Source organism: Sapajus apella, unplaced genomic scaffold (genome assembly GCF_009761245.1).
Source record: "Sapajus apella isolate SASKATOON/1434 unplaced genomic scaffold, GSC_monkey_1.0 scaffold90, whole genome shotgun sequence".
Taxonomy (NCBI): Eukaryota; Metazoa; Chordata; class Mammalia; order Primates; family Cebidae; genus Sapajus; species Sapajus apella.
In genome coordinates, this window is record NW_022437030.1 from 4,771,321 (window position 1) to 4,793,079 (window position 21,759).

Here is a 21,759-nt window from a genome sequence, read left to right on the forward strand (position 1 = left end):
AATCCCATAAAAGAAAGTAAACCCTGTAGGAAGAGAAACGCCCTAGGCCTTCAAGTTTGGTGTTCCTAGGGAACAAGTATTAGGGAACTCACTGGTGTTCGTGAAAGAAAGAAATACCACCAAGCATCATTAGACAGTTGACTTTGTCATTCATTATCAGTGTGATACTGGACAAGTGTAACACATGCTGATGGATAGCTGAGCCAATCCCTGTTCAACCTCCTTGTTCCTAGGGAGTAAGCTGTGGCCCACGAGATGTAAGAAGAAGTCACTGGGTGGGGCTTCTGGAGCTGCAGCAGCCATCTTGTAATAATGAAAGTGAATGGCACATGCGGTCCTCATGTAAAATCAAGAGGGTTTTTTGTTTGTTTGTTTGAGGTTTTAGTGTTTCCACGCTGGCTTAACTAGCTAGATAATGACTACCAGTGTTACATACAGTAACACTGATTCGCACACCATCTTCTGGTTCCTTCTTCATTTTCTCAAACGTGGGAAACTTTTTTTGAGTGTGGAGTGATCATTCAAAACAAGTTTGTTGGCCCGGTGCAGCTGTTCACTCTTGTAATCCCAGCACTTTGGGAGGCCAAGGCGGGCAGATCATGAGGTCAGGAGATCAAGACCATCCTGGTTAACACAGTGAAACCCCGTCTTTACTAAAAATACAAAAATTAGCTGGGCTGGTGGCAGAAGCCGGCAGTCTCAGCTACTCAGGAGGCTGAGGCAGGAGAATCCTTGAACCCGGGAGGCGGAGGTTGCAGTGAACCGAGATGGCGCCACTGCACTCCAGCCTGGCAAGAGGGAGAGACTCCGTCTCAAAACAAAAAAACCAAGCTTGTCCAATCCGGAACCATGGATCACATGTGGCCCAGGATGACTTTGAATGCAACCCAATACAAATTTGTAAACATTTCTAAAACATTATGAGATATTCTTGAAATTTATTATTTTATTTTATTTATTTAGCTCATCAGCTTTCATTAGTGTTAGTGTATTTTAAATGTGGCCCAGGACAATTTTTTCTCTTCCAATATGGCCCAAGGAAGCCAAAATATTGGACACCCCTGATTTAAAATAAAGATCTTTGCTCCATTTAAATTCTAATTTTGTAATACATTTTTAAAACTTCTTATTACTACTGTTTGGGTCCGGAGTCTTTTAAAAAATGTATTATGGTAATTTGAGGAAACTTTCCTATGAAACTTTGCTACATTTCTTAGACATTTACTTTGTTTTGGAAGTTGTCAAATTGTATTACTATCTATAAAGAAAAAATATCTAAGCTGGGTGTAGTGGCTGGCACCTGTAATCCTAACACTTTGGGAGGCTCAGATGAGTAGATTATTTGAGCCCAGGAGTTTGAGACCAGCCTAGGCGGCATCATGACATCCCATCTTTACAAAAAAAATATGAAAAATTAGCCAGGCATGGTGGTGTGTGCCTGTAGTCTAGCTACTTGGGAGGCTAAGGTGGGAGGATTGTTTGAGCCAGGAAGGTCAAGTCTTCAGTGAGCTGTGGATGTACCATTGCACTCTAGCCTGACTGACAGAGAGACCCTGTCAAAAAAAAAAAAAAAATCTGAAAAGATTATGCTTGGTGTTTTCCTTAGGAGTAACACAATTCCAGTTATCATATTTTCATTGATGAAGTTAGAAAATAAAAGAGAGTTCTATTTCTAGTTGTAGAAACTATATTGGTTTGTTGCCATTAAAGTGGCCCATTATGGTATTTCATGAGAGTAATCAACAAAACCTGAACGTACTTAGTGTGTGACAGGTGCTCCTAGGCCTGTGAGGCAGATGAGGTTATGGTGAAAGACAAGAAAGACTTCGATCTCCTGCATTTAATTTGTGAAACAGCAAGACATCCACCAAGAAGACATGTTGAAGTGGAGGTGTTTCCTATTTTGTGTCAGCTATTCTTGTATTTTAACAGAATCATAGACAATTGACGGGAAGGGTATCATTTCTAAGAAAAAAATCATAGAAAGTTTATGTTAGGAACAATATTAAGGTCTACGTCCAAAGTCCTCCTTTTACAGAAACGGCCTTGATGCCCAGAGAGGGAAAATGACCTGCCCAAGGTCACATGGTCAGTTAGTGACAGAACCAGGAGTAATGCTTGGGTCTCTAAGATTTGCTGTTATTTAATCCCATCTTAATGGCTATGATCAAAGGACATAGTTTCTGTCACACATAAAGAAATAACTTGACTTTAAAAAAAGTTGGCTAGGTGACTAATGAACTATGTCTACCATGAAGTGGGTATCCTTAGTCAACTGCCAAGACCTGTTCCTGCATATGCTTTTATTTCTGCGTGACAAGCCCTCATTTGAATGCACAAGTGAACACACATAACCCTGTGGAAAGATCATTAACTGAGCTGTGGTGAGGCCCACCGGTGGTCAAACCACACGTGTGTGTGCGCACTGGTGGAAGTGATGGTCAGTCTGAAAGTGCTCACCTCCCACCACCTTGGGGCTGTGTCTCAAACATAGAAGCTCTCCCTTCTGGGTAGTATCCCTCTTGTCTGAATTAAAAAAAGAAAATCTGTACTTGCAGATTGATATCTGTCTATCATCTATCTATCTATCATCTATCATCTATCTTCCTCTGATATGTGTTTGTGGGTATGGTTGGTGTGTATGTTTTTGTGTGTGCATGCACATATATATATATATATATATATATAAATAAAGAGATACATATTTTCTTTTCAGATGGTTTTATTTGTCAGGGATCTTGCAAAACAACAACAAAAAAAGGCGTGCAGTTTTTTAACCCAGTTATGACCTTCTGCATCAACATTGGGTTTGGTAGGGTTTGGTAAATTACATTGCAATCTACTACTCATTCTGACATTAAGTTTAAATGAAATTAAACAGTAATGAACAGAAAACACAGCTTTAAAGAAAACAGAAGATATTAAAAGAGAGGCTGGTGGACTATATGCTCTATCTGAATACCGGGGCTTCAGATTTTGTTTCCTTTTGATTTACGTTTGTGCTGTTTGAATCCCTCTCCACAAACCCCTCCTGGAGAGCAGCCTGGATAACCTCCTGGGGAGGGACATCAAGCTCTCCTGATTCACAGCACTATAGGACGGTACTACTGCCACAGTTAAGTTGAGCCCAAGCCGTATAATGTCAGAATCTACTTTAAAATTGGAGCCCGGGCTTAGAATTTTTCTTCAAATTCTGAACATTACAAGGGGACAACAGCAACGACAACAACAAGAAATAACCCAAAGCAAATGAACCCCAATTCTCTTTGCCCTAATTTTTGCACCAATATCAAACTCCTAACCTTCTGAATGTACAAAGAGATTCTTATTTTAAATCCAAGAAAGAAACGACCCCTTCAAATTCATAATGAGGTATGCATTGAACGGAACACAGCCCAAGGTGAGTCATTCATTAATCATAAACAAAACAGCCCCTGATCAAGGACACATCAGCACACACTGTAAAAAGAGGCCAGGTTGCCCAATCCCTTTATTTAATATTAACTACATTATGTTTTTCATGTGAGTTCTGAGAAGGTGATTTTCTCACTTTATTTGTAGCCAGCTCAGTGTGAATGGATAATTACTTCCCTTAATACTGTTTCCCCTGAAGGTTAACCCTGTTCAACAAGACACGATTGAATCTTGCCTCTCATGGTTGGGTGGGGCTGGTGTGGGGGAAGGGTCTGCATCCGTAGCTGAAGACTTTTAGCTGGAATTCTTCAAGCATAAAAACATCCGCCAACAGGAATATTTCAAATGACATTAATAATATTTGTGATTAACAACAGCTAACCAGAGAAGTATAATCCAAGAAATACATGATTAGCTTATTATGATATCTGATATGCTAATTATCTTCAAAAATTTCATTGTTGATGACTGTTTTGGCAGAAATTTGAGCAGGGGAAGAGGAAATTTAAACTTTTATGCAAGTTGGAAACAAAGCATTTGGGCAATTGGACTTTAGAAGACCTGGGAATGGTATTTGGTATTTAATTCTGTCTGATGAGAAGGAAATTAAATAACAAGAACAGAAATCTGTGTGAAGATTGAAACTTGAGTCAATGAGAACTTGGCCATCATCATCAGAAGCTCTTCCTTACCTTCCTTGACAAAAGGCTTCTGGCCCTGAAATGAACGGGTAACATGATGGGGTTTGGCAAGATTTGCCTGGGTGCCAGTCATGAGTGTGTATCACCGCTTGTGGAAAACCAATAGTTTCCTAAGGATTTGCTTCTCATTGCCAGTGGAGACCTCTGCAGCACCAGCTACTTTCCCATCTGCTCTGGCTTCACCCAATTCCCCACCAAAAACCAGCTCAGCCACTGTCACTGAGGCATCACAGCATATCCTAACTCTTGGAAGGGGACCCAGAAGAAAGCCAGACAGCTACTTCTCAGAGGAGCCTGAAGTACACACTCATTTTACTCATCGAAAAGCTGACTCCCAGAAAGGGTCAGCAAGTTAGCAAATATTTCCAAAGGATGATAAAATTCAGGTCATAGAAAGCCAGCCATCTGCTGTGGGAACAGTGAACTGATATCACCAGGCCATTTGCGTAACCACACATATTCTCTGTCTCACCTTCCAGAAGTTTAAAATCAAGAAAGACATTTCGATGTTGACGGCAAACAAAGTAGGCTTAAAACACTCCTCAATTCAACTGTGAAGCAGGAGAGACAGACTCTCCAGCAGGGAGATTCCCCATCTCCAGCCCTCTTTTCTGCAGCTTCATTGCCTGGGTGCTACTTCTTATTGTTTCTTTCTCTACCGTTGTTTAAGTGGATCCAGGTGTCTTTGTAGTCTATGGTGTTGGTGCAAAAGTAATTGCAGGTTTTGCCCTTATTTTTAATGGCAAAAACCACAATTACTTTTGCACCAACCTAATACGTTCTGAAAGAAAGAAAGGAAGTGAGGTCATAGCAGTCAACTTCCCGGGGCAGTGATCAAGAACACCTGGCAGGAGTAGTCAGATTTATGATGTTGATTTCCAGAAAACCAGAGAATCCACATTAAGCAAAGGTCCAAGAAACAATGAGTTTATCATAGCACACCAAGAGTTAAAGCAGGACACTCCACTGAATGCAACTTAAGCCTCATGAGACCTGCGCTACCTTATTCACTGCTCCAGCCCCCTTCCAGGCCCCCCACCCACTGATCTAGAACTGGTCTGACCCAGGTTAGGCACTTATTTCTAGAAAGAACAAGTGATTTGAACATTTTGAGCACCTGCTTGGTACCAGGCTGCTAGGCAACTGTAAAAGAGACAAAGCCACTGCTCTCAATGAGTTCTCAGTGAATGCAAACAGAAGAGAAGGTGATAAACCCAGTGGACTAGTGGTCAAGAGAGTGGACTCCTGCATCATGGTGGCCAGATTAGTTCCTTGACTCTGCCATTTATCGGCTGTGTGACTTTTGACAAGCTACTTACATCTCTGATCTTCCATTTTCTCAAATGGAAAAGGTGGAGAGTAATAATCCTAACATATAGAGAGGATTCTGTGAAGGCTATGAAATCACAGATGTACAGATTCAGCACAGAGGGGTAACTAGAAATAGAGAAGTCAGCTAAATGACTACTTCGGTTGTTGCCAAAGCTGCTATTGCAGCTGCCTTGTGTGTTGCAGGCAGCTTTGATTGAAAAGTTAATCAGTAGGCTTGAGTCTCTATCAATAAAAAGGAGAGACATTGAGTTAAATACTTGATGATTTTTTTTAAAAAAGACCTAAACCCCAAACACCTTAAAACATAGCGGTAGTGAATCAAGAGACAATGAAAGATGAATCATGGCATATTTTCAGCAGCACAATACAATTTTTAAGAAGAAAGTGGCCTCAGGGACCAGGCACAGTGGCTTATGCCTGTAATCCCAGCACTTTGTGAGGCCAAAGTGGCGGGGATAACTTGAGCTCAGGAGTTCGAGACCAGCCTGGGCAATGCGTCAAAACACCCTCTCTATTGAAATGCAAAAATTAGCCAGGCATAGTGGTATGCACCTGTAATCCCAGCTACCAGGGAGGTTGAAGCGGGAGAATCAACAGAGGCTGCAGTGAGCCAGGATTGTGCCACTGTACTCCAGCATGGGTGACTGATGAAAATTCAGTCTTGATGTGGAACTCTAAGAAGAAAGATGGGTATGAAAAGACAGGAGAGTGGCTGCTAACTGATTGGGTGGGTGTTTATGGGTGCAGGATGAGTCAGCACCTGCCAGAGTTCCCTAACACCACGCTCACCTCCATCCCGTACCTTCTACTCTGCTCCAAGGCACTCTGAGGGCTCAGAGGTAGATGAGGTACTCTTCTCCTTGCCCCAATTTCATAATGATGAACAGCTTAAGATGAGCAATAGCTAAGCATTCAGCAGAGAGGGAGAGCTTTGTAGGTTGAAGAGACCTAGCAAGGATTCCTGGAGGAGGAGTATTTGCATGGGGTATTGAAAAATGGGTATTTCAGAGCCAGGATTATATTGAAGTCATCAAGTTCTTCTTTTTTTTTTTTGGAAGTCATCAAGTTTAACCTTTTAGCTGATAATTAGAAAAAAAGATCAACATGCCAGGTGGTAGAAAACGGGCAAAAGAAATGCAGTGTTTTCTCTCAGTTTTCAGTAGGCTCTCAGGATAGCTTCATTGGCCTTCAGTAGACTGCTGGTGGTAAAATGATAATAATAAATAGCATTTATTAAGTGTTTACCATGGCCAGGCTCCATGCCAGGCGCTTTTCAGGTAGTCTGTTATTTACTTTTCTCAATCACCTTGGGAAGGCACGAATTTAACTGCATCTCATTTTATAGATGAGGAAACTGAGCTTCAAGAAGGGGGAGTAACTTGTCGTTGTCCTGAGTCACATGGTTGGTGAGGTGTGGAGCTGTCCTGAAAGTTCATGTGTTCACCTGCTGCATTGCTTGAAGAATGTTTCCGTGTGTCACAAATCTGTTTAGAAGCAGAACAGAGAAAACAAAAATCTCCAACAGCTTACAGAGCTTATTTACTAGTAATAAACATGCACATCAAGTGCTTAGCACAGCGCCTGATACGGCAAGTCCTTTCTACATATTAACAGAAATTTGTTTTTATTAATAAGGTATTAATAAGGTATAAGGTATTGTGGAGTCAAGAAGATGACAGGTAGTCAGTAAATGGCAGGTGTTGCTATAATGACTAATACCATCAACATATGAGCTCTAGCCTGCCATTGGAAAACACTGCCTACCTACCAATAGCAGCCTGCCCCGACCACACCCTGTTTCTCAGCAACCAATCAAACGCCTTCACTTCCTATAAAACCCCACTTCCAGAGGAGTCAGGTGTGACTTCTCTGGCCTCTTTCCCCGGGACAACGGAGCCTCACCCAGGAGCTGAATAAATTGGCATTTAATCTTTTTGTGCTGGCCTCAGTTTCCTCATTCTAAACTCGGCAATAACCCTTACAGCCTTCCCCTATATAATCAAAGTCCTTGCCACTCTTGATTTTTCCCTACCATTTCTAATACAAAATGCATTTCTGTTTCCTTGATCATGCTGTTCTCTTAGCTGGAAGTGTCATTTCTTCATTCTTTGCCCATCTCATTCTGTAATGCCCAGCTCAAGAACTGCACTTCTGTGGTATTCGTCCAGATGTCTTTAATTTCCTTGCCTGCTCCTATAACCAAAATGTCTTTATTTCTCCTTGGTGAAGGCTCCAGGCTTTCATTACAGCTAGATAAGCCCTTATTAATTTTTCTTGCATCATTCTGAGATGTAAACATGACCATTTCCCCCAACTCCACTCTGAAGTCCTTGATGTCTGGATGGTGTTTGTTAATATTTACACTCTTTTCATTCTTCATCTTGCCAGCAGCCTCTAGAACTGGGCTCAGCACCCAGTAGGCACTTAATAGTTGACTTGAATTACAGAGAATTTGGGGGAATCCCACTTTAAAACCCATGTTTTTTTCAGACACACTGCTCCATACACTGTTAGCAGATATTGAGTCCTTACCAGAAATGTGCTGTACTCAGAGATTTCAATCTGCCGTGTAGAGAACAGAGTTTTTATGGTACAGTATAGGAATCAGATAAGTTTTGAACAGGAATGATTTTCAGAAAGAGAACAAGGGAAAACAGCACTGTTTGGGGATTAAAAGCCATGCTGCAGATATCTACAAATAGGATTGTTGCAATATTGGCCTTCAAACCACCATTACCATAGAAACTAGAACTAGGACTCGGTAGGCATTTACCAACTTGCTGCACATTGATCCTGAGTAGGTTTGGGCTGGGCACCTGTCTGGCACCCTCTGAGAACATGCTGTGGTAAACGTAGTCCCCATGTCAGTGTCACACATTCTATCAGGCATTTAAGCAACCCCCAAATCACTACTTTAAAAAAGCATCTTTTGATTGATTCATCAGCTACCAAACAGGAAAGACACAGCTATCACTGTGTGGGGAGCAGCAATTAGCAATGGAAGAAGCTCACAGGTTGGAGTTTGAGTTTTGGCATGGAAGATAAAGCCAAAAAGGAGACCTTCATCCCAACACCCCAAGCAGCCTGGCCCTTTACTTGACTCCCAGACAGGAATAAAACGGAGTGTGAGAACAACATATTAGAATGGTAATATTCATAGTGTAATTAACAGATGCTGATTGAGCAGTTATTGGTGTTAAGTGTTTTAGCTGTTTCATTGGATGCTCAAAGCAGCCTTGTGGAAGAGACATCAAACACTTTGCCCAAAGTCAAACAGCAAAGAAGAGGTGACACAGGAATTTAGAAACAGGTCTTGCTGAACCCAAAACATGAGTATCTGAACATTTTGATTTGCTGTGTTGGGTGGTGGTCATAGTCCAGGATTTGGTTGTACAAAGTGGACTTAAGTTTGAGGAGAGATGAAAATTTGCTTGGTAAAGTCCTGCTCCAAAGTGCAACCTTTCCCTTTTTGCCTTCTCCAGAGTACCTGCTCCTCTCTCTCTAGTTAAGCATGCAAAATGACCATCTGCATAACATTCTGTTTCTGTTAGGCACTAGGGAATTACAGTTTACCCACTGGCCATATTTAATTTCTTCAATGTGTTTTTATTTATTTCTCTCCTTCTGGGATCTTTTTTAAAGGTTTTCTTTTTCCCAAAATAGAAAAATTCTTATTAATCTAGCTAACCCTAAAATATTCAATTATTATTATTGATGTTATTATTCTTAATTAGAAAAAGGTTTTAGCAGGATTAAAGAAAATTTTGAATAAAAAATGAATAGAGCACATCATCTCCCAGCTTGATATAACTTTATTCGTGTCTTATATTTTATTATGAATAACTAGATCATAGAGATGTATTTTCATATAGGTGTTATGTACACAAACATTCCTGTATATTTTCTATAGATTTATGTAATTTTAATATTTTTTTAAAGCAAAAAAATCCATTTCACAGACTTTCCTAATTTCCCAAATGATTCTCTGGATATTTAGGTTGGGTCTACTTTTCAGACATTGTGTTGCTCACGGTGATAAATCTTGCACAAACACTTCTCTTCCATTTCCTAAGGCAGTAATTTATTTTCCCAGACTACTTTGATGTGTCCTTCCTACCTAATTTTAAAGAGTTGACAAAGGACACTTTAATTTGCTGACTTCAAGTATTTTTAACCATCCTTTGATTCTTTTCACAAAGCCAAACACTAGTGGGCACCAAGATGGCGCAATCCTCAAGTCACCACTAATCTTGCCCAAGTGGTGGTGACAAGCTGCAAAAGGCAGGCATCCCTGCTGGGATTCCTGGGTTTCCTTCATGAACCCAGCTTGTCTGTGAGAGCATGTGAGAGCAGTGTGAGCACAGCGTATGTATTAACTGTGGCTTGTGCCACACACTCATGCTATATCAGGTACCATGCCAAGTGGTTTATATGTGCCAACACCTAGCACGGTGCTCTACACATGGCAGTGCTGTGGTCAGTGTGTGTTGAATATTTGCCATATCATTATCTTCTCAGAATACCTTCTTGCTGTATGATTGTGTTCTCAGAATACCTTCCGAAGTCATTCTAATGATTAGTCCCGTTTGAACTGTTGAGTAACTTGTAAATTCACAGAGTGGCTGGGCACAGTGGCTAACACCTGTAATCCCAGCACTTTGGGAGACTGAGGCGGGTGGATCATTTGTGGTCAGGAGTTCAGGACTAGCCTGACCAACATGGTGAAACCTGCTCTCTATTAAAAACACAAAAATTGGCTAGATGGTAGTGGTATGCACCTGTAATCCCAGCTACTCCAGAGGTTGAGGCAGGAGAATTGCTTGAGCCTGGGAGGTGGAGGTTGCTGTGAGCCAAGATTGCACCACTGCACTCTAGTCTGAGTGACAGAGTGAGAAGTTGTCTCAAAAAAAAAAAAAAAACCATAAAGTCACATAGTAAATATTGAAGCTAATGTGGATGCAGTTCTGCCTATACCCAGAGTCCATCATCTTTCTTTTTTTAAAAAATAATTGTTAAAGCCTGCTGTCTTTACCATGCCACTGTTCTGCCTGTGGGTGGAAAATACATCTGCTTATTTTCCTCTATTTTATTTCATCTAATTTCTGGGAATCCTTAGGAGATATAAAGTAACCCCAAACTCAAGGTTTTATTCTAGCTTTGTCTCAAGTTTTTATTTATTTTTGTTTTCTATTTTTATGTTTTGAGACAGAGTCTTTCTCTGTTGCTCAGGCTGGAGTGCAGTGGTACAATCTTGGCTCACTGCAATCTTCGCCTCACGGGTTCAAGGGATTCTCCTGCCTCAGCCTCCTGAGTATCTGGGAATACAGGCTTGAGCCACGATGCCCGATCAATTTTTGTATTTTTAGAGAGACGGGGTTTCGCCATGTTGACCAAGCTGGTCTCGAACTCCTGTCCTCAAGTGATCCACCTGTCTTGGCCTCCCAAAGTTCTGGGATTACAGCTGTGAGCCACTGTGCCTGACCTCAAGTTTTTAAAGAGATAGAGGGACCAGAGGAACAGGTAAAGTCCCTGATGTGTCTCACCAATATCCTAGAGGCAAGCCCAGCACAAATTTGCTCATTAAACAAATGCTTCTCCCCTCTGTGCCAAGCATGGGAGTATCAGGTTACATGCACGTAAGAAATCTCCCATTAATATTTCCTATTAAGGCGGAGCAGAATTGTGCGCATAAGAAGATCACAATACTTACTAAGCATGAAGAGTTCACCAAAGAAAATGAACAAGGTGCTGAGGTATGGATGGCAGGACGGGATGAGAGGGACCTAACTTCCATAGGTTGATCAGTCACCTCTTGCCTTCCTTGTAAAATTCCAGTGGCAGCCTTACGGAGAATTTTGGCATATTAAAAAGTCGCACTTCCATTTTGCATTTGTAGTTTCAAAGCTAAATTGACAAGTGACCTTTCAAGTACTCCTAGAAACTGGATGCTGGCTCAAAGACCTAATCAAGTACATTTTTCATTCCCTTGTTTTTTTGACCAGAGTTCTTCAGTCTCAGCACTATTGAGACTCTGGGGCCAGATAATTCTTTGTGTGGAAGCTATCCTGTGCAGTGTAGGGTGTTCAGCAGTCCCCCGGTCTCTACTCATGAGTTGCCAGAGTCTCTGTCCCCTAGGTATGACAATCCAGAACGTCTCTAGACATTGCCAAATGTGCTTCAGGAGCAAAATTGCCTCTGGTTGAGAACCACTTCTTTAGACTTGTAGATCATGACAGTTTTGATATCGTGAATAATTTCCAGGATCTGACAAAATCCAGGAAATGTGTAAGAATAATAACTATTATAGAGTCCTATGTGCCAGGCATTCTGGTCAATGCTTTTCACACATGATCTCATTTAATTTTCATAACAGACATATGAGGAAGGTATTGATTTTTGCTACTTTCTTAAGGGCTAAGATCACACAGCTGAGCCTGGAGTTGAACCTGAGTCTCTGTGATCCACAGACATGGATAGGAAAACACAGCTATGAATGTGGATTTTCTTCGTGGCGTCGTTAAAATAAACACATCTCACACTTTCAAGCACACGTGAATCGCCCAGGGAGCTTGCTGAAATATCAGTGTTAATTCTGCAGATCTAGGGTGGAGCCTGAGATTCTGCATTTCCATAAGCTCCCAGGTGATGCCTATGCTGCTGGTCCGTGGACCACACATTGAGCACCCAAGGCCTGGAGCAGCAGTTCTTACTTAAGCCTTTCTGGGTTACAGATGCAGCCAAGAATCTGGTAATTTATGGACCTCTGCCCAGAAAACTGCAATTATGCACACACATCTCCTAAAAGCCCAGGTTAGATCCCAAGCTCTCTCTGGAATCACACATTAACCCTTGCCAAACAGATGGATCTCACCTGTTTCTGCAGATTTCTGATAAAGCAGAATTCCTAAGGCCACCTTGGCTTACAACAACAACGTTCCATCGTCTCGAACACTGGCAGTCTTGGGGTCCTTGGAGTCCCTAACTGGGGCCTTTCTTATTGTACATACTCCATTACTTCCATCATTTTCCTAAGTACAAGTAAATAGCAGCCTGTCAATAAGGAACATTGGCCTCAAATCCAATCCACCACTTTCATATTTTGACTCACCTTAGAAAATTCTTCAAGTCAGACATATACGAGGCCAACAAACATGAAAAACTGCTCATCATCACTGGTCATTAGAGAAATGCAAATTAAAACCACATTGAGATACCATCTCACTCCAGTTAGAAAGGTGATCATTAAAAAATCTGGAGACAACAGATGCTGGAGAGGATGTGGAGAAATAGGAACATTTTTACACTATTGGTGGGAGTGTCAATTAGTTGAACCATTGTGGAAGACAGTGTGGCGATTCCTTGAGGAACTAGAAATAGAAATTTTATTTGGCCCAGCAATCCCATTACTGAGTATATACACAAAGGATTATAAATCGTTCTAGTATAAAGACACATGCATACGTATGTTCATCGTGGCACTGTTTACAATAGCAAAGACCTGGAACCAACCCAAATGCCCATCAATGAAAGACTGGACAAAGAAAATGTGGCACATATACACCATGGAATACTATGCAGCCATTAAAAAAAGATGAGTTTGTGTCCTTTGTAGGGACTTGGATGACTCTGGAAACCATCATTCTCAGCAAACTGACACAAGAACAGAAAATCAAACACTGCATGTTCTCACTCATAAGCGGGTATTGAACAATGAGAACACGTGGACACAGGGAGGGGAGCATCACACACTGGGGTCAGTTTTGGGGGTGGCTAGGGGAGGGACAGTAGGGGGTGGGGAGGGTGAGGAGGGATAACGTGGGAAGAAATGCCAAATATAGATGATGGGGAATGGAGGCAGCAAGCCATCTTGCCATGCATGTACCTATGCAACAACCCTGCATGATCTGCACATGTACCCCAGAACCTAAAGTACAATAAAAAAAAAAAAGAAAGAAAATTCTTCAAGTCCTGCATGGCATCTTTCCATAATAATACTTCTTCCTACCCACTCTCTCCTTCCATGAACAATTATCTACGTAATGCATGTGCCATGTGATACAGTTATCAGAAAGTGATGTTACCTGAACATACACATACAAAACAATATGAGAAGATACTTTGCTAAAAGAACAGATAACCTTAAACATTAATAAGTGGAAAATCTGTGAAATCAAAGCATTTTTTTTCTTTTTTATATAATAGCCTTTCATTCTTTTTATGATTTTGTCTTTGAAAGCTCTTTCTGCAGATGACAGATGATATTGTTCTTCCATCCTGCTTCAGACAGAATTAAGGGAGGAAGGGGGAAAAACTATTGTAGAGCCTCTCCACTCTGCAACACGATTTTTATAATTAATATATACAACTGAGCAGAGAAAGGTACGTTATAATGAAATGCAATTAAGAGGTGTTTGTTCTTTTCCCACACATGATGACTATAATTTCCTTGGCTGTTTAGAAGTCAACCATTATCATTACATTTTGCACGTATCTTTTCTATTTTTTTTCTTTGCTCCCGAATTTGTTTATTTTTCAATTAAAAACAAACATGGATTTAGAGTGCTTGATATTCAGAGAACATCATCTTTTAATTATAGTCCTTGGTGATCATTAAATCTAACACCTTTTATGGTATTTCTTGCATTGGCATGACTTCCAATTTTTAATTAATGGACCTTTAAAAATAGCTCCAAATAAAACTGTAATTTCAATTTACAAAAAAGCTTGGGTTGGGCGACAACATTATGTTTTCCTTCCATGTGGAAAGGAACCAATCTGATTTTATAGTTATCTGTCATCTTGGACTTTAATTATAACCCTCCCATACAACCTGACATTTACTCATGCGCGCTGGGCTGCTCTCTCTTCAGGCTCCCCTGTTTTCTTTCCCTTTTGTTCTGATCCTTCCCAACTTGAATGGAAGAATAAAGGTTGGGGGGATCTACCAGTCACTTGTTGGGGGAGGCTGTGTATGATGGGGTGAAACCAGCCATCTTTTCAGATGCTGCTTCTCATTTTCCCTGGCTGTCTTTATAGTTGAAAGCGTCTGGCAAGTCAGAATCAGCCCAAAGGGTACGACTCATTTGGAATCTCTAAGTTCGAGTGCTGAGAAACTCACCTTTAACTGCAGAGACCCACCAACCCGGGAAAGCAGAACCATTCCCTTGCATACAGGATACTTAATACAAAGCTGTGGCTGAAATGAATCCAGGAACTTTGTAGGGATGAACGGAAATAGATAAAAATGTTAGGGCATTAAATGACACTAAATGTTAGGGCATAGGTTTTACTCAACAACTTCTAACTATTTTGAGACTTAAAACTAATGGTGTTGGTGGCATTTACTCTTCTTTGCTATATTTCATCTTAAGGGATTATTTAAAACACACATTACAGAGAATGATTATGACCTCTAAAGAGCCATTCTTAATATTTCAGAAGTTGCTGGGTGTGGTGGCTCATGCCTGTGATCCCAGTACCTTGGGAAGCCAAGGTGCGAGCATCGCTTGAGCCGGAGGTTGAGGCTGCAGTGAGCTGTGCACGCCATCGTGAGACTGTCTCAAAATAAAAAAGTATTTCAGAAACTGCTATCAGTGAAGGATACTGCTGGTCCATCCATGAGTATGTCTCACCTCCCAGGCATCCACAATCAGGAGATATAGGAAAAACACATAAAGCAAATATTTCTTTCTTTTTATTTTATATATTGTATAAAGTTTTATTAAAGTGGCAATGTCACTAAATATCTTTAATAACCCTTCTCAGCCTATTAGCTGGAGTCAAAATATATATACAGAGTAAGATGTAAAGGAAAATACTTGGATCCCAAATAAGCACCTTCCTACACAAACCCAGCTGTTGCCAGTTCAAATTACTGAGCCTCATATGTGCCGGATAAAGCACTAAAGGACAACACAACTAATAAATAATAATTCCTGTTTTTGAGAAGCTCTTTAGGATTGACAGAGATGGCCAAAGCAGACAGATGTTCCAGCAAAGCAGTGGAGAAGACTTCTCACGCCTGGTGGGTGCTGAAATGCTGTGCTCGCAAGTCAATCTCCTGCTGTCAGACTTGTCTCTGAAGAGCTTCTTCCTTCTTCATGTGAAGGCTGAGTCAGCATGGGCTCGGTACTGAGTGATCAGCAGTTCCATTTATGAAAGAGCTGCTTGTGAATCCTGGGGTGAGGGGATCCCCGGACTTCTTTTCGTTATGCCCTCTTATTTCCTGATATTTCCCATCAGGGCAGAAAATGGGGAAGAAATGTTCAAATAAGCTGGACCATATTTCCCTGCTCCGTACAACTTTTGCTTCCAGTTGCAGGAATGATTTCCTTTCAATCAGGAGTAAAGCTTTCTTAGCAACTACTTTCTTTTTTTCGTTCGTTCTTTCTTTCTTTCTTTCTTTCTCTCTCTCTCTTTCTTTCTTTGTTTTCTTTCCTTCCTTCCTTCCTTCCTTCTTTCTTTCTCCCTTCCTTCCTTCCTTCCTTCCTTCCTTCCTTCCTTCCTTCCTTCCTTCCTTCCTTCCTTCCTTCCCTCCTTTCTCTCTCTCTCTCTCTCTTTCTTTCTTTCTCTTCCTGACTGTTGCAAAACACAGTTTGAACCTAAAAAGATTTTACAGGTATTTGCGTGGTGGGCTCTTCCCTCAGGCTTTTCCACTTGTTTCTCTTGGGGTCTGTCTGCCTCGCTCAATGCCTACCCTGCCAGAAGGTGGGGGCATGTGACCTACTGATGTCCTGCCAGCCTCGGTCCTCAGCTGAGTGGCTGTATGAGTGCTGAGGGGTGTTTGGGGCCATTCTCTTTTTTCTTTCCTTAGCTCGATTAGGGAGCCATGAGCCAGGGTTATTGTTGGACCTGATTCTCTTAGTAATTTTCCAAGTAACTTTCAGAGAGCCTTGACCTCTCTTCCCTTGATTGTCAAATGGGACAGGTGTCTCCACAGTGTGAGAAAAAGAAAAAGACCATGAGACAGTGCATTCCAAAGAAGGGAGTGTGGCCACCTGGTTAAGAATCCAGGTCAGGTCAGGCACAGTGGTTCACGCCTGTAATCCCAGCACTTTGGGAAGCAGAGGCGGGCAAATCCCTTGAGGTCAGGAGTTTGAGGCCAGCCTGGCCTACATGGTGAAACCCTGTCTCTACTAAAAATACAAAATTTTTCAGGGCACTGTAGCGCATGCCTGTAATCCCAGCTACTTCTGAGGCTGAGGCAGGGGAATGGCTTGAATCTGGAGGCAGAGGCTGAAGTGAGATGAGATTGCACCACTGCACTCCAGCCTGGCCAACAGAGCAAGATTCCATCTCAAAAAAAAAAAAAAAAAAAAAAAAAAAATCCAGGTCAGAACTCAGAGTTCTGGCTGTGTCCACGCAGCAGTTACAAACCCTTGAATCAGGTAGCTAATCCCATGAAGCCTCAGCTCCCTTAGCTTTAAAATCAGGATAATGTGGAAAACAGTGTGAAGAATTCTCAAGGAACTAAAAAATAGAACTACCATTCGACCCAGCAGCACCATTAGTGGGCATCTGTGCAAAGAAAAAGAAATCATTATTGTGTTAGTCCATTGCCCACTGCTGATAAAGACATACCCGAGACTGGGAGGAAAAAGGTTTAATTGGACTTACAATTTCACAAGGCTGGGGAGGCCTCAGAATCATGGTGGGAGGCTAATGGCACTTCTAACATGGTGGTGGCAAGAGAGAATGAGAAGGATGCAAAAGTGGAAACCCATGATAAAACCATCAGATCTCGTGAGACTTATTCCCTACCATGAGAATAGTATGGGGGAACCACCCCTGTGATTCAAATTATCTCCCACCAGGTCCCTCCCACAACACATGAGAATTATGGGAGTACAATCCAAGGTGAGATTTGGGTGAGGACACAGAGCCAAACCATATCATTCCACCCCTCTAAATCTCATGCCCTCCCATTTCAAAGCCAATCATGCCTTCACAACAGGCCCCCAAAGTCTTAACTCATCTCAGCACTAACCCAGAAGTCCACAGTCCAAAGTCTTCTCTGAGACAAGGCAAAAAGTCAAAAGCACGCTAGTGACTTCCTATATAAACGGGGCACAGGTGTTAGATAAATACAGCACTTCCAAATAGGAAAAATTAGCCAAAACAAGAGTTACAGGGGCTATGTAAGTCTGAAGTCCAGTGGAGCAGTCAAAGTTTAAAGCTCCGAAATGATCTCCTTTGACTCCAGGTCTTACATCCAGGTCACACTGCTGTAAGAAGTAGGTTTCCATGGCCTTGGGCAGCTCCAACCCTGTGGCTTTGCGAGTGTAGTCCCACTCCTGGCTGCTTTCATGGGCTGGCTTTGCGTGTCTGCAGCTTTTCCAGGTACACAGTGAAAGCTGTCAGTAGATCTCCCATTCTGGGGCCTGGAGGATCATGGCCCTTGTCTTACAGTTTCACCAGACAGTGCCCCAGTAAGGACTCTCTGTGGGAGCTCTGATCCCACATTTCCCTTTTCCACTGCCTTCGCAGAGGTTCTCTATGCAGGCCCTGCCCCTGCAGCAAACTTTTGCCTGAGCATCCACGCATTTCCATACATCTTCTGAAATCTAGGCAGAGGTTCCCAAACCTCAATTCTTGACTTCTGTGCACCTGCAAGCTCAATGTCACGTGAAAGCTGCGCAGGCACTCTCTCAAGCAACAGCCCAAGCTTACCTTGGCTCCTTTTAGCCATGGCTGGAGTGGCGGGGATGCAGGACACCAAGTCCCTAGGCTGCACACAGCAGGGGGACCCTGGGCCCAGCCAACAAAACAGCTTTTTCCTCCTAAGCCTTAGGGCCTGTGATGGGAGGGGCTGCTGTGAAGACCTCTGACATGCCCTGCAGACATTGTCCCCACTGTCTTGGAGATTAATATCCGGCTCCTTATGCAAATTTCTGCAGCGGGCTTGAATTTCTCTTCAGAAAATGGATTTTTCTTTCCTATCACATTGTCAGGCTGTAACTTTTCTGATCTTTTATGCTCTGCTTCCCTTTTAAAACTGAATGCCTTTGCCGGGCACTGTGGCTAACGCCTGTAATCCCAGGTCTTAGGGAGGCAGAGGCGGGAGGATAGCTTGAGCCCAGGAGTTTGAGACTTGCCTGGGCAATATAGCAAGACCCCATTTTCCACAAAAAGGAAAAAACCGAAAAGACCAAAAAAGAAGGCATAAAAAACTGAATGCCTTTAACAGCACCAAAGTCACCTCTTGAATGCTTTGCTACTTACAAATTTCTTGTATCAAATACCCTAAATCATCTCTCTTAGTTCCAAGTTCCACAGATCTCTAGGGCAGGGGCAGAATGCCACCAGTCTCTTTGCTAAAACATAACAAGAGTCACGTTTGCTCCAGTTCCCAATAAGTTTCTCATCTCTGTCTGAGACCATGTCAGCCTGGATTTCATTGTCCATATCTTATCAGTATTTTTGTCAAAGCCATTCGACAAGTCCCAGGAAGTTTCAAACTTTCCCACATTTTCCTTTTCCGAGCCCTCCAAACTGTTCCAATGTCTGCCTGTTACCAGTTCCAAAGTCACTTCCACATTTTCGGGTGTCTTTTCAGCAGCACCCCACTCTACTGGTACCAATTAACTATATTAGCCCAATTTTTACAATGCTAATAAAGACATACCTGAGACTGGGCAGAAAAAGAGGTTTAATTGGACTTATGGTTCCACATGGCTGGGGAAGCCTCAGAATCATGGTGGGAGGTGAAAGGCACGTCTTACATGGCAGCAGCAAGAGGAAATGAAAAAGATGCAAAAGTGGAACCCCTGATAAACCATCAGATCTCGTGAGACTTATTCACTACCATAAGAATAGTTTGGGGGAAACCAACCCCATGATTCAAACAATCTCCCACCAGGTCCCTCCCACAACATGTGGGATTTATGGGAGTACAATTCATGGTGAGATTTGGGTGGGGACACAGAACCAAACCATATCAATTATACAAACAAAACACCTGCACCCCCCTGTTCATTGTAGAACTATTCACAATAGCAGTCATGGAATCAATCTAAGTATCCATCACTGGTGGATTACATAAAGAAAATATGGTACATATACACCATGGAATACTATGCAGCCATAAAAGGAATGAAATCACATCCTTTGCTGCAACATGGATGGAGCTGGAGGCCATTATCCTAAGTGAAATAACTCAGAAAAGAAACTGAAATACTATATGTTCTTACTTATGAGTGAGAATTAAACAATTTACATGGCATAAGGATGAAAATAATAGACACTGGGGACCCCAATAAGTGGGGAGAGGGGCAAGGGTCAAAAAATTACCCGTTTGGTACAGTGTTTACTATTTGGGTGATGGGCATACTTGAAGCCCAGACCTCATCATTATGCAATATATCCAGGTTACAAACCTGTGCAGCATGTGCCCCCTGAATCTAAAATTTCAAAAATAAAGTTGATAATGTTTGATTCTTTATAGGGTCATTGTGAAGCGCAAATAAAAGCTTTTAGTACCAAACCTATCACATTTGTTTTCAGCAAATATTGGCAAATATTAGGGGTGTGTGTGTGTGTGTGAAATAGGAAGCTTGACTAGGATCAGGTGATTTCTGTATTCAATGCTATGTATAAAATATTGAGCACTGATGGGTAATATAACCTTTTACAAACACAACCATTGGGCTCAAGTGCCCAAATTCAGAGCTTCTTCCCCTCAACAGATTTTTTTCTTTTATTGATCAACATACTGTTATTTTAAAAGCCCATTTTGACTTTTCCTTACCAGTTGTTCCAGTAAGGGTCTCTTTGTGTTTTGAATAAGGCCTCACATCTCTAGGGCTCCTGATCTCAGAGACCGTCAGACAGGGATTTACTCTGATCACAGGTGGCTTCATAAGCAAGTGACCCATGTCACTACACAAAGTCCTGCTCTCAAAAAGGCCTTGCATTTGGCTTAATGCCATGTTGTTGACACCACACCTTGAAATTCTTTTTGTATGTTGGGGGTTGTGGGGGACACGCCCATCAGAAATAGTTTGGAGGGTTCAGACCTCCATCTGTCACTCAGGCTAGTGGGCAGTGGTATAATCATAGCCCATTATGTACAGCCTTAATCTCCAAGGCCCAAGTGATCCTCCCATTTCAGCCTCCTAAGTAGCTGGGACTATAGGTGCATACACCATGCCAAGGTAATTTTTAAAAGTTTTTTTTTTTTTCTTGAGCGATGGAGTCTCACTATGTTACCCAAGTTGGTCTTGAACTCTTGAGCTCAAGCAATCCTCCTGCCTCTGGCTCCCAAAGTGTTATGATTACAGGTGAAAGCCACTGCACCTGGCCCTTGAAATGTTTAATAAGTTTTGAGCAAGGGGCTCTGTGTTTTCATCTTGCTCTGGGACCTGCAAATGATGTTGCTGCTTCTATATCAGACTTTGGTTTCTAATAGAGGAGAGACTGAGGGAAACCACGTGGGACACTCTTGCTCTCCAAGCCTCCTTAAATCCCACTCTAGGAGTAGGGGTTTGCTTTCTAATCAAGTTAGAAAACTGATGATGTGTGATCACTTTTCTGAATCCTGTGGGGGTAGTGCTTTACTATTTTATTCCTTTGAGAAAGGTCTAGAGTCTGTTTCATTAACGCAAGTCCACACACATTCTTCACCCCAATCAACTTTGCTGTCTGATATCAAAACCCACTGATGAGAGAGATGATGCAACCTAATTGTGGGTGATTTGATTAATGTTGTTGTTCATGGTCACGGGGGCTGCAGGCACTTAGTGTGCTATCGGACACTTGGGATCAATTGCCCTGTAGTTAAAACATCAGCCCTTGAGACACTTCTCCCGGAGTCCCAGAAATCATAGCCCTCTCACCTTTGTTGACCTGTCCATGGTAATACGGTTGCCAAACCCTCTCAGGAACTCACACAGCGCTTCGACCAGCTCCTCCGCACTAGCAGAATGCGCTTTGTCATTTTATATGTGCCCTGCATCATTTTGGTTTCTTTCCTATTTCTTCTTATAATGTCAGACTATGCCCAGTGATTGACAATTTTAATTATTCCTCAGAGAACCTCATATTAATAACAGCCACCGATCTAACTCAGATCATTCCAAACATCTTTATTTCCTATCCTCAAGTAGGAGACGTTAGCTCCTCCAAGCTTGAATTCTATACCTGCAAAGGAGAACTAAGACAAGGTTTCAAAATAACAGGTAACCTTCCTCTCCAGATCAGCCCCAAAGCAGAGCCCCCTCTCCTCAATAGATTATTTTTCCTCTTCTTGATCAACATATTATTATTTTAAAAAATCCATTTTGACTTTCTCTTGCCAGAAAAGGCTCTCCATCCT

At 42.0% G+C, this 21,759-nt stretch overlaps 1 long non-coding RNA gene across 1 annotated transcript; it reads left to right on the plus strand.

Moving 5' to 3' along the window:
- The first annotated feature begins 1,418 nt into the window (after nt 1-1,418).
- LOC116534927 lies at nt 1,419-16,947 on the plus strand. Its single transcript, XR_004261951.1, has 3 exons — nt 1,419-1,511; nt 6,725-6,727; nt 16,698-16,947. It is a non-coding gene; the product is annotated as an uncharacterized LOC116534927 (long non-coding RNA).
- Nucleotides 16,948-21,759: the final 4,812 nt, after the last annotated feature.